Genomic DNA, 14,579 nt, shown 5'->3' on the forward strand with positions numbered 1-14,579 from the left:
TAGATTAGGTAATTTAAAAGATTTTTAAAATCTTTTATTTTTCATCTTTACTAAATGAGTTTGTATTTTTATGTTACATGTCAAGTCCATGCCAAAATTATTTCAATTCTAGGCATGCACTTAAATTTTCTCATGAGGTTTTACTTATAACTTCCATGGTAACAAAAAGTATGAAAGCTTTTCTGCTATCACACACAGGCACACAAAAGAAAGCTATTGGATTCTAAATTGCAGAAGAGTTACTCACTGAAAGTATTAAAGGACATTATTCTTTCAATATATTATATCAAAATGCTTCTCCAGAACATTAAAATGTTATATTTTTCAGTAAGTTAAAAAAAACTTTAAAATTTTAGGCCTCTAAATAACTTTCTTTTAAGTCACTTATGAATGTTATTTTCAGAGGGCCCATCCATAGCCTCCCTGGGAAAAATCGCATACGTGTACGTAGTTAGAGAGCTCACAGTCAGACAAGAAAGCCAGGGTAGTTATCTATCTTGCCCTTTCGGTATAAGGTCACTCTCTGACTGCATTCCAGGACCATTTAGAATGGATTGATTAAATAAAATTAGATGTGTTAAATTAGAACCCACAGACATAGCTTGAGAAAAATATCTATTCTAATGAACGTGCGTTGACAATATCATAGAAGCACTTATTCTAGAGTGCAAATGATTATATGCTAGGATTAATAACAGTGCTTTTGTCTAAAGATCTTTTCCAGCATTAACCCATTAATTCTCCACACTTTCTCTGTGAGATAGTAAAATGTAAGTATGGTTAGCTTAATTTTCCACATGAGAAAACCAAATCACCAAGAAATGAATTTGCTAAATGTCACACAGGCAATGCCAACATATGAGACAGAGCTCAAAGCCTACAAACTCAACTGAATAAGCAGGAGGTGATTTATACACTGGTATCCACAGAATAATCATCTCTATCACTAAATTGATTAGCCATATTGCCTTATAATTGAACCTTTCCTCACATTCTCCCCTCCTGATGCTCCACCCTGGAAATGAACTTGCTTTCACACCTGAATCCCATAAAGCTGCAGGTCACTTTGCTCCCTGTTCCCAATCATTAAGGAGTATGCTATAGCTTTTAAAAAAAAAAAGCCACTTGTAGGTAAGTGGGTTCAGATTATGCTTGTGCAGATTATGCTTGGTATTATTTAACAAAGCAAGTCCTAACAATAATCTTCATTAATTTATTTTTAAAGGCAAAGAACTTGGTTTGATAATAAATGGAGTCTAGAGTCTCACAAACTTGGATATTAATCCAGCTCTGCCACTCACTCTGAATTTAAATAAATTTTTTAACCTCTTTGAATCTTAGCTTCCTCATCTATAATATGGAAATAATTCTATATCTTTGCAGGTTTATTAATATAATTATGTAAGATTATATAAAGAACCTGACATGTTGCTGAAATTTAATTTAAAAGCCAGCAGTTCTCAGAATTGAACAAATGGAATTATTTGGACTAAAATCCTTCTTTAGGTCATGCTATCTGACTATCTTATACTGTGTCAAATTATTAGATAATTAGTTTTCCACTTTATATCCTTAATGTAGACCTTACTATATAGTCTGCATACTTATCACTGTTATAAACTTATTTCTGCCCTTCTATCTCTATATGACTAGTTATCATAATATTCTCCACTGCTAAACGAAATGCACAAAGTTGCACTCTCCTAGTCATCTCAAACCCTCTCTCTTTCTATATGTCCTTATTTCATTGCTCCCAGCTAACTAAATTCTCAGCCTAGTGCAACCAGAGCCTACCAAAATTTAGTGATAGAATTTAGGTGGTGGATATACAAGTGTTCACTGGAGACTCTCAAATTTGCTTGTTTGAAATTTTTCATAAGAGATCAGAAGGGGGAACAGACTGACAATACCAAGTGTAATGCAACTTTGAACAACAGGAAATTTCAAATGCTGCTGATGGAAATGTAAACTAATATGACCACTTTGGAAAATTGTTAGGCATTATCTACTGAACTTGAAAATACTGATATCTTAAGATTCAGCAATTTTGCTCATAACTATTTACCCAACAGGAAATGAGTACACATGAGCACAAAGAGTCATGTATAAGAGTACCCATGACAGCTTCATTTATAGTGCCCAAAAATTGGAAAAGCAAACATCCATCAACAGTATAGTGGATAAACTGTGGTGTATCATCATATAGTGTAATATTCTACAATAGTAAAAATACATTAACTATAGCAACATGCAACAACATGGTTGAATCTCCTAAACGTAATATCAAGTGAAAAAAGCCAGACTCAAAAGAATATATACATATTTCAAAACCAGGCAAAACTAAATTACAGTGAATGATGATGAATAATTGGGTGGTAAAGGTAAAAAGAAAAACAAGGAAGTGATTATCATAAAAATCAGGATAGTGGTTATGCTTGGGAGAAGGGAAAGGATTATGACTGGGAAGGAGCATTCAAGGGATTGGGGGATACTAGCAATGTTCTTTACCTGGATGTCTAAAACTTTACTTTTTAATAACTAACTAAGCTGTACACTAACAAGGTCTGCCAATTAAGTTTGCAAACTCATCCTAGAAAAAGTACTACGTACCTCATTCTTAATATCACTATGGTCACCTTTGAAGTACTCCCCTTGGGAAGCTATGCACCTATGCCAGTGCCTAGTCCACCCTTCAAAGCAAGTTTGGAACTCTTTCTGGAATGACCATCAGAGTTGTCGTCGTATTACCCTTGATGTCCTGAATGTCATCAAAACGTCCTCCTTTCAATATTTCCTTTATCTTTGGGTAAAGGAAGAAGTCATTGGGGGCTAGATCACGTGAGTAGGGAGGGTGTTCCAATACAGTTATTTGTTTACTGGCTAATAACACCCTCACAGACAGTGCTGTGTGAGCTGGTGCATTGTCGTGATGCAAGAGCCATGAATTGTTGGCAAAAAGTTCAGATCATCTTTTTTACACAGCCTTTTCAGCACTTCCAAATAGTAAACTTGGTTAATTGTTTGTCCAGTTGGTACAAATTCATAATGAATAATCCGTCTGATATCAAAAAAGGTTAGCAACATCGTTTTGACTCTTGATTTGGACTGACAGAACTTTTTTGGTTGTGGAGAATCGGCTAACTTCCATTATGCACTTTGACACTTTGTTTCAGGATTGTATTGGTACACCCATGTTTCATCACCAGTGATAACACGGCCCAAAACATCGTCTTACCTCTCTGAAAGGTCTTGGCAAACGTCGACTCTCCTTTGAGTTTGTTCATCGGTAAGCTCCTTCAGGACCATTTTTGCACACACCTTTTTCATGCCAAGATTTTCAGCTAAGATTTTCCTAACTGTTTATCAATATTTACTTGGTCTGCTATGCTTCTCACAGTCAGCTGATGATTTTGACACACAATTCCATTAACTTTTGCAACGTTTTCATCAGTTCTGCTCATTATTGGTCACCCTGACCTCTCTTTATCAGTGACACGTTCTCTCCCTTCAGAAAAACGTTTAATCCATTTGTACACTGCCATTTTCTTCATGGCATTATTCCCATAAATGTGGACTAACATGTCCCTGATTTCACTTCCACTCTTGCCAAATTTAACAAGAAGTTTAATGTCTTTTTTTGCTCTAACTCAAGCTCAGACATTCTCATGACGACACACAAAAACATGCAACAATAATGAACACCACTCAGCAAGACACTGCCACACGTCGACATGAACACAGCTGTGAGACACTGATATACCAAGGTTATGAAACCTTACCGAGCTGTTTGTACAGTGCTGCCAATGTAAGCGCACAGTGGCAAGTTCGCGAACTGAACTGTCAGACCTTGTATGTTATACACTTTCCTATATAGATTATGTATTTCACAATGTTAAAAAGTTATAAAATAAAATGCATACATGATGTTAAGAATGTCTGGAAATAGGATCTCCCATGCATTGCTGGTGGGAGTATAAACCAATGTAATCATTCTGAAGAGCTACGTATTACCAAGGAAGTTCAGTAGGTATACTCCCTATCAACCAGCAATCTCATTTCTGACTATCTAGCCCAGAGAAATTCACTCATAGGCACAAGACTGTTCTTTGCAACATTTTTTTTCTTTTTTGGTAATGTGTAGTTGGAGGCAACCTATTTATCAGTTCCTCTTCTGAGGATAAAATGGGATGGATGCATATGATAGAAAGATAGGCAACAGTCAAAAGCAATGAACTAAAAGGGGCATAGAGTAACTTGGATTGATTTTATTTTAAAATAATGTTGAATGGGAAAAAGTAATAAAATTATATCTATGCCTTTTATTAAATGTAAAACATATACAACAATTTTTAAGAGTCATGCTTATCCAAATATATACCTACATTCCTACATATGTACATATATCAAATGCGTTAGTGTAGGGGATATCTATGAGAGCGAGAAATGGGAGTGGAGTGAGGGGATGGAGAGATAAAAAGGATAAAATAAGAGAGAGCCTTGAATAGATAATGATGGCATTGTTCTATGAACAGAAAAAAATAATTAACTCAACCCTCTATTTCTAAGGCCTAAAGAAGAACCAAAAGAGTGAGGTAATACATGAATATTATTATTGTTACTAATCTACAGAACCCTCAGGTCAGTGTGGAGCAACTTTTCCATCTTTAAATCCTACCAAACTTATTTCTTAGTGTTCCTTTTGCAGGGGCTACTTCCTTGTATTATGCTTGTGCTTTCCAACATATTAAACAGCTGTTCTCACCAGTACTGTATCTTCCTTTTCAAAACCTACAGAATCATTTTGTGAAGCTGTTAACCTGCATCAAAGAAATAAGCTCTACAAATATTGTGTGTGTGATTTTGAAAAGCATATTACTGTACAGCTATCATATGAATGTTAACCTCACAAAACATAACATTTCTGGAGAAAATTTCAACCATTCCAGTTGAATTTAAAGATTCCATTCCAAAAATAAGGTTTAAATAAAGATTTTTTAAAACTCATTCTCTGTCTTAAACTAAATGCAGTATTCTTCGCTTTTTAAAAATCATCTTACAAGCTGGTAGACTATCCTTTATGGATCAGAATCTTTAAATTTCCATAGGTCTTATATAGAAATTATGTTCAAAATATAAGATTCCAGATAATATTTTAGAACAAATTTGAATCTATACCATTATATGTGGAAAACAATTTTTACACAGAAAAAAAAAATTGAAAACTAAAGTAACTGAGCAGAGACTATGAAAAACAATTTTTAATAAAACACCTACAAAATTTCAACTTAAGCAAACATTTATTAAGCATTTAATGTGGGAAAGGTATACCATGTTTCCCCAAAAATAAGACCTAGCCGGACAATCAGCTTTAATGCATCTTTTGGAGCAAAAATTAATATAAGACCTGGTCTTATTTTACTATAAGACCGGGTATAATACAATACAATACAATACAGTACAGTACAGTACTGTACAATAAAATACAATACAATACTGGGTCTTATACTAATTTTTGCTTCAAAAGACGTGTTAGAGCTGATTGTCCGGCTAGGCCTTATTTTCAGGGAAACACGGTAGTCTAGGAGTTAAGGATATAAACATGAAGTAGGGCCTGCCTTCAGAGACCAAAATCTAAAAACATTAAATGATGTATGGTGGTGGTGGTTTTCTTTACTTTCCAGGCAAAAAGGAATGTTTTGACTGTTTGTAAAATGTGACAAATTAAGACAAAGTAGTTTTGAACTTATATTAGATGAGTTTGTGAAGCCGGTAGTTATGATTTAAACTTTATCTGATACTTTAACCATTATGGACAATTACTAGAGATATTCACGGATCCAGTGATTTCTCGGTTTTGTTTTGTTTTTTAAGAGTCATGATTAACTGTAGCTAGACAAACTCTGCGTCAGGTCCATTACGAGCTTGCTAAATTCTCCTTACAGTCTCAGCTGGACCCAACACCCTTCATTTCCTATCCTAAATTGTCCCCTTTATTCTCCAGGCTCGCCGAGAAAAATTTTAGCTCTTAGTTATCTGGGGCCAGATTCTCCCACTCCACCTTCCCCCTCCGCACAGAAGGCGTCATGCTTGCGAAGCACTGAGAGCCTGGGGAGAAAGGTACTGTACCCATGCAAAGGGTGGTTATTATTATTGATGTTTCTCATAAACATTGAGATTTAGAATGTCAAAAGTAATGTCAGACCCTAAGGCAACAACAAAGCTTTGGCTCTTGGGAAGCTACTGCATTGTGCGTGCTTTAATGTCAGTTACGTCTGTATTGTGCACAAACACCTCCAGGTAGGCACAGCTCAAAGCCAGGGAGACTAGTTCAAAGGGCTGCTAACAAAGGCTTTATTTCCTGCCACATCCCACCAGTTCAGTAGTTCCAACAGTAGTTAATATGAGTCACAAAAATACCAGGGTCTTGAACTCCATAATGACAGGAAAAGGAACAGTTGGTCTAACTTCAACCGTCTCCCTGGACTCACAAAACTGTCTTTCTTCATTTGTCTAGTCTTTGCCAGTCACTAGTATTAACGAATAGCTGCCAGATGACAAGACCAAATTGTCTCTGCTCATGGATTAGAGTATTATGCTATAGGTTCAACAGAAGTTTAAATTATAAAAATGAGAACAATGAAGCCCAGTTGCTAGGATTGTCTGCCCAGTTCATAAAAGACCAGCTTAGTTCTACTGAACTAAGAGCCAGTGAGGATTTCCTTTTCCTTCATCTGCCCTTATAAGGATAAATACTTCCACAGCTAAATATCTGTCCAAGGATTTCACTATCACAGTGATCCCGGATCATCAAAGTCTGAGCGAGAGAAAACTGAAGGTGATTGGTCTAGTGAGTTTCCCATTCCTTGGGATATACTGGATATGCTACACTCTGTTTTGTTGATCCAACGCAAATATTAAAAGTTTATACAAGACTATGAGAAAAATTATATTTAGGACTTAGGAGCAAGGCTTCCTGCAACTCTCCTGATGATTAACCAGTCATTTCATTTCACCGTTTCCTGAGATCCCACTATGTGTGTGCAGCGCTGTGCTAGGTACTGAGGATAACAATGTAAACACCTTCCTTCACCTCAAAGAGCTTAGACTGTAATAAAAGAGACAGATATACAAATGAAGCAAAATGAAACAAGGACTCTAACACATGCATAAGCAAAGTACAAAAGCGAAAGTAATGAAAGTTACCTGATGATACGAGAGAAGTCTCCACGGAAGATGTAGCAGAAGCTAGAAATAAGATTTCTAAAGTCAAAAAAAGAGGGGAAAATGAGCATTATGAACAGTCAAAAGAGCTTAAGAGTTAAGTAGTTCAGAATTACACTTGAAAAGAGAAAGAACATTGGACTTTAGTCCCGAGACTAAGGTTTTAGTTCCTGCCTCATCTGAGATTCTCTATAGAAACTTAGTAGATAGGAAAAATGCAACTAGTGTTTGTTTACCTACTAATAGAGGTGCCATTCAAAATCTTTAACACCTGGTATAATATGAATATTGGCCACTCAAAACAAATATTGGCTATAATAATCAGTACAGACATTCTGGGGTATACCAAGTGAATACCAACTAGCCTAACCTACTTACTTTTTTTCTCCTGTCTTCCCCAATATAGAATGTAGGTTCCGTGAGAGCAACCACGGTTAACCACTGTGTTCTAAAATTGTACCAGGGATTTGTTTTAATCAGGTGTGGTGATGCACGAAGACACAGAAATGATTGTCATGAAGGAAGAAGTTTGTACTCATAGATCCCTAGAAATAGGAGGCACAGAATGACCCACAGTGCCACATACGGAAACACCAACGTTGGTCAGGAGGCAGAAGGGGGTGTGGGGAGAGCATGGCCCAGAGCCTTCGTGAGTTTTCATAGGAAGGAAAGGGCAAGGTAGGACAGATACACTGAGTAAGTTCAGGATTGGAGAGTTTGAATAACTTCAGTGGGTTCTGGGCCATAGCGATGGTCCTTAGTTGGCCAGTACCTAGTCCTGGGGTGATTTAGGGCAAGGGGTAATGTGCACTTGGTGTGTGAGAGTTTGATGAAAGAGATGCTGGGCGTGGGCTCTGAATTGGTTTGTGTGTATATCAAAAGCAGGCTCAAAGGAGAACTGTTTACTATTTCTAGGACTCAGCTAACCATGGGAGGGGCAGACTCTTCAGAATCAAGGTCCCAAATGCCAGAACATCAAGAATACAAAAAATAAGAAAATGTAGTCAATACTCACTGCTTCTGCAATGCCTGGTAAATGTAGAGACTCAACAAATATTTGTTTATAGATGAATGACTAAATGAATGAAGGATTATTTAAATGTGACTAGAGTACAGAATAGGTAGAAATATGTAGTGGGATTGGAACTAAATGTGTATATTGCAGTCAGATAGGAAGGCCTGCCTGCCATGCTAAGAAGTTGAGTCTTCAATGTTAAAGTTATATTGAATATCTATTGTATCCTAGAATGTCAGGATAATTACACTGGCTCATCAGATATAACTGGAAAACTAGAGGTTTTGTTTGCTTACTTTTCCTCAGAAGTATTTTTCCATATGACTACTATTTTTCAAATATACTGCTAAGAGCTAACAACATCCTTACATTTAAAACACAGTTTGTGTCTAAATTCAAACTCCTGTATTATAATGAAGTTGTATAAACCTGTTTCACATTTAAGGCCTATGGGCTTCAACTAATGAAGGAGATAGTTTGACAACTAAAAGGAAAAAAATCTTGTTACAAATTGGCAGATGCAAAAGGAGCCAAAACCCTAGAAAAAGCTTTTTTCAAGACTTCTACTAGTAAAGATCCTAAGGTTACCACTACAACCACAATCTTTATAATGTATTTTGGTGATTCTCTAAAGGCTATTCCACTAAACTTGAAGAATGCAGTATCTCAACATACCTAAATGAGACTTTTAATTAAAGTTTTCCATATTTTATTACACAGAAATCCTATTTCTAAGAATGTTCTTATAAGAAAAATGTGTGTTGGGGGGGCGGTTAACTCATATCAACAAAGCTCATGACCATAGTATGTATGACAAAAAAAACCCCAAACACTGGAACAACCTTAATGCTAACAAGTGAAAAGTGAAGGAAAATAATGTATCAATTCAATGGACTATAATGCCGCCATTATAACCTCAGTCATTACCAGCTTCAAGTGCTACAGTACCCTAATAATACAACAAAAATAGCAACTTCATAGGATTGTTGCAAGGGATAGCTCATACTTCATGATTTAAAAATTGTGCAAAAATGGAAGAGGAGCTATTACGGTACAAATGTTCCCATTTGGTTTAATATTTACATTTGTGACTATATCTATAGAGGAGATTCCCCCCACACTCAATATCTATGAGATAGGTAATTTACTTAGTTATATGCCCTTCATTAGTTTTGAATCAAAGTATCTATCTTAGGTACAGAAATAATTTTACATCATTATGAATACTATTAAGGATGACTATAACCTTCATTTTAATGACCTTAAAAAGAAAAAGGAAATTCCATTTCTACAAGTATGGTGGGCTAGATACCTGCCTGACCTCATAATGAAAATATTAAAATGCTAGATAAAGTATTAAAACCTCCCTTTTTGATGGCATTAATGACCAGACAAGATATTAAAGAATATTCAAAAGTCAAAAACTAAGTGAATATGAGAACCCAGAGAGGTAAGTGTAGCACTGAAATCTTCTCTTGAGAGCATAAACTTAATTAAATACCTTGCGCTTAGATTTCCACAGCCTCCCAAGAGTTGAGAGAGAGGAGAAAAACACCAGAGCCTACTCAAGTTATGAAATATAATGATTCCTCCAATAAAGATGTGACCATAAAATGTTATATCTTCTGTGAAAGGTATACTACAAATAATCCCGATCCCCTTCCCCCCAACCCACCAAAGAGAATTACAGGGTAAACTTCCTGATCTTAGTGTAGAATAAATGGAGAGTGCAAAAAAAATCCCAAGTATTAATAACCACAACAAACAACAACTTGCTCATGGTCTGCACCCTGAATTCACCCTACCAGGTGGTTTGAAAAACCATAAACCAATAATTTAAAGTGGCCCTAGACATGCAACAGAAGCAAATATAAACTCTCTGAAGTAACCTACCTTCAAGGCAGGCTTCAAAGAATTCCCATTACTTTAAGTAACGAACTATAGAAATGATCCCTGAAAGCATAGTCTTACTTTAAGAAGTATCAACTCACAGTCATCAAAGTTCACAAAACACACAAGAAAATAAGGCACTATGAGTAAGAATCAGCAAAAATAACAGAGAACAGAACCAAATATATGAAAACTTTAGATATTAAAATATCAATCACATAATATAAAACAAACACTTTAATATCTTTAGTGAAATAAGAGAATTAAAATGTGAGTAAAAACACAAGAGATAAATAAATAAAATTTGAAAAAGAATCAAACATATAATAATTGGAATTTAAAATTCAATGAAGAAATTCTATAGCAAATTAAGAAGAGCTAAAAAGAGAATCAGTGAAATGGAAGATAGACTTCAGGGATTTATTCAGAATGCTGCAGAATCACGTATCTTTACATATGTATGCAAGGAGATAGAAAATATAAAAGACTAAGAGACATGGAGCATAGAGTGAGAAGGTCTAGGCTGCATGTAATCAGAATGACAGAAGGGTAAGTTACACTCAAAAGTGCATACTTCAGACAGAAGGAAAGTAATCTCAAATGGAAGGCTTTACACCAAAGAAAATGGTAGGTAGATGATTAAATTTAAACAAACACTGATTCTTATAAAATAGCACTAATAATGTTTTGTGGAGGTAAACAAAAAAAGATATAATTATAGTATGTGACTATAATAGCATATAAGTCAGAGCACATAAGCCAGTAGTACTGCGACTAGAGTTAAAATGTTCTAAGGACTTTGTATGTTTACAAAGGGGGTAAAGATATTAATTACCATAAGATTTTGATAGGGGGTAAAAAAAATAGGAGTAGACATATAGATAATCATCAAAATTTTACTCTTTAGACCTTAACATATTTTTAATTAAATATTTAACTTAAAAAACTTTTTATACAGAAAAAAATCTTGTATCTTGAATTCTCTTTTTGTTTAGGAGAGGAAAATTTACCATGGTTAACATTTTTAGTGGATTATGAGTTATTTCTTATCAGTGAGGGGAAAACAAAGAAGAACAGAAAACAAGTAAGGAAACTGAAAATAGAAAAAACAATCTTACAGAAGTGCTGGACAACAGCAGACAGCCCACCTTTCCCAGGAAGTCTGGCTACACAAAGGGCCTGTGGAAGCAGAGGAGACGGTGCATTCGCCAGAAGAGCCTCACTGCCCTGCGCCATGTTCGCCAGAAGACTGGACCCTACATATTTTTACATCATTAGCACTCTTAGAATGGGCTGAAGTCGCTTCCAATTTTAAAATGACCTTGGATCACAAGCTAAGGGTTTTAATTTGTTTACACTGATTGTTATGTATCCTGAGGTATGATTAATAAATCTTCTGCACAGATAAAGCTTATTTCTAATAAAGATGGTCGTTGGCATGATTCTACTATTTACATTGTGACAGTGAATTTATTCCACAAACTAGTTCTCTAACACAAACTAGTCTCAGGATTGCTTGACAGCCCCTTAAACTCAGCAATAAATTGCCTGGAAAATTCATATGCAAGACACAAACTGCTTAGTAAATTATGAATAGGGGATGACTTTCCTCCTTTCCAAGATAATGAAATCACTGAAAAAAAAAGTTTTCTGTATTTCCCAAATTATCTATTACACTAAAACTTAATTTTCAAAGTTTAATAGGAAATGGGGGGCTAAGGTTCCCTAGGGAGTCAAATAATATATTTCCCTTTTGTAAAAAGGTCTGTGAGGACTGCAGTCATTCTCTGAAAAGAGCCACCCTAAAACTGCCTTTGGGGATATTGACGTTAAGCTGGTTATTAAGAAACAAAAGAGATTCAGATGGAAAGACCTGTTCCAGAAAGGAAATCTGAGCATATTTACCTTAGCCTAATATGATTTAAGTATGATAGAGATGAAGACCCCATTCAGGGACAACGTCCCCACACACCCCGGGTCCCACTGCTTTCTGAGCTGTCCAGCAGGAATTTGTTTGGCACTCACTTGCTACCTGCTAATCGCTCATTTTTACTTTTAAAATATAAGACCCCTACTCCCCACTTTTCTCTTTTGTCCAAAATGACATATATACCTAAATTTGCCTCATTGTCTTGGAATTTTCATGCTTGTATGAATTCCCCATGCACATGTATTAAAGTTTGATTTTCTCCTGAAAAAAAAAAAAAAAAAGCCCAGGAATAAATAACAGAGAACATGTATTGAGTTCCTGTCTATGTACTATAATTAAAGACAACCATGTGTGAGTAAATGGTTAACCCCTTACATAGACGGGTAAAAAGCTTTGATTTGTAGCTTTCGCCAATTTCTATGGTGTAAATACTCCCACCATGGCCAATTTCAAGCGACCAGTGTGATGTTACTAAATGCGGAGCTGGGAAGAAATACACTTCATCATCTAGTATCTACACCATACAGATCCCTTATGAACACAGACGACAAGAAAATGTAGCACAATATTTAGGGTGTGATGTTTGAGTATTTATTACCTTTGTTTTTAGTATAATTTATTTTAATGTCAGTTTCTGTAATTTTATTTTTAATAATGACGTGTTTAACAACTAGCTAGCAAAATTCCTGAAAATTTGCTCTAGCCCGGCGCTGATTAGACTACACCCTAGGTGATATCTTCAAATCAGTACAACAATTAATAAATTCGGGACAGAATTCGGGATATGAACATAATTATATATATTTCCATACACTCATGACCTGTATACAGGAAAGAATTCCAAAATTTTCTTTTAAGGTAATTGCTTGGTAAATTATACACACAATTCAGTGATAGCCCTGTAAAGGCACTGTTTTGCAGACAATACTTAATTTTCAGAATTTACCCCTTAGTCCAGCCAGATGAGACAGAGCAATGGGACACGTAATTTCTGGGTTCCTAACAAAGTCACTTAGCAAGGCTGAAAGAATTCCAGTATCATTCCCACCCTGTCTAGTCAGTGAGTGAGACACAAGGTAGGAAAGGAAAGGGGGGAAAAAGAGGGACTCCCAAAGGATCCCTTCCACAATTAATTATGCAAATCACAAGTAAATTAGACACTAAAAATTTAAGATTGATTGAAAGGCTTGCTCAAATTGCTTTAACTGTGATTCATAAACCAATCACGCAAATTCATATGTTAGGTTGTGTAAAAAAAAAATCAGAAAGATGTAAAATGGAATAAGATTACCTTAATTTAAATGTAAAAGACATGGTTGCTGAAGTATGAGCACTAGCCCATCAGATGTTAACAAAATCTGATATGCAACAGTTTTACATATCCCCTTGTGGCAGAAAGATCAACTTGTGATCTGCTTTATAAATCAGCTACAGTGTTAGAGTTAGGCTACTGTAGCTAAATGGCTTTTAGATATGCTTCCTGTTTTAAGCTACCATATTTACAAATGAAAGCTTTTTCAAACCACGGCTTTTAATATAATTTGCATATTTAGTAATACATTGATTAAAATTAAACACGGATTATTGCAATTTATTTCAGAAACAGATGGGATGCATTAAGTGAAAAGCCAGAGCTTTTAAATAGAACAGACTCTGGGTGACTACTGATGAATGATGAATACAAAAACTTTGTAAATTGGCAAAAAGGGGGGAAAAAAAGCCCTTTGCACCCGTTTCCTTTCAAGGCTTTCCTGGCTAGTGATTCCATGAAATTAGTAATCAAGTTAATTTAAAATGAATAATGTATATCAAAGGTATGCATCAGCTTAATTGAGAGACGATTTCTCAGAAGAAAAATGCTTCCACAAACTTTGAATCTTCCTGGTCTGCAGAACATGTGTCCTCAGGTTTTCCTAATTAAATATGGATTTGACAAGGTTCCCCAGCAGATGGCATTCTTCCATTACATACACTCCCGAACTGCTTTGATTTTACAGATTCATGAAACTTCACCAGCTAGTGTAAATAAACAATGAATTCACTTAATGGTAGAGATAATTGGGTCCATATATTTGTTTCTGAAATGGCATATTCTCAAAATAGTTTTGGTCACTGTGAACCTGATTAGATTGTAAAGAACTTTCATTTTTTCTCTGCTCTCTGTATCCATTGCTTTGTTGAATATCATTCACAAAAGCTAATTTGGGTAAGAATAATGTATATATCTCTATGTTATCCCCTTATCAATTATTTCATCAAAAGTACATAACTAAGCTTTCACCTCACCCCACCTCTATAGCAGTGTAATATATTTCAATCAGATCATATTAATATGCTTGTTCCATTAAGAAAATAATTTTTGTGTATAAGCTTTTCATTTTGTAAAGTATAGGCATTTTCCAAGTTAATTTAGCAAAATCTGGCTAGTTTGCTTGGTTACTCAATTCTTATTAACCTATGCATATGCAATTAATCCTCAGACAAGATAAAAGAAAACCCATGAAGTAGGTAGAGGATTTATAA

The 14,579-nt window shown here is 35.3% G+C and overlaps 1 long non-coding RNA gene and 1 pseudogene across 2 annotated transcripts in view; one reads left to right on the forward strand and one right to left on the reverse strand.

The window, feature by feature from the left end:
- The window catches only part of LOC141570691 (uncharacterized), a 28,187-nt gene extending 16,611 nt beyond the window's left edge, over positions 1-11,576 (forward strand). The window contains exons 2-5 of one of the 2 annotated variants that reach the window (XR_012495078.2): positions 3,174-3,286; positions 6,002-6,117; positions 8,137-8,253; positions 11,122-11,576. This is a non-coding gene — a long non-coding RNA (uncharacterized LOC141570691). Of the gene's footprint in view, positions 1-3,173; positions 3,287-6,001; positions 6,118-8,136 lie in introns of both variants that reach the window. The other variant, XR_012495077.2, reaches the window with a different exon arrangement.
- On the reverse strand, positions 10,128-10,205 carry LOC148758488 (small nucleolar RNA U3; annotated as a pseudogene).
- Positions 11,577-14,579: the final 3,003 nt, after the last annotated feature.

The sequence above is a fragment of the Rhinolophus sinicus genome, chromosome 3 (genome assembly GCF_057876585.1).
Source record: "Rhinolophus sinicus isolate RSI-liver-muscle chromosome 3, RSI-T2T, whole genome shotgun sequence".
Lineage (NCBI taxonomy): Eukaryota > Metazoa > Chordata > Mammalia > Chiroptera > Rhinolophidae > Rhinolophus > Rhinolophus sinicus.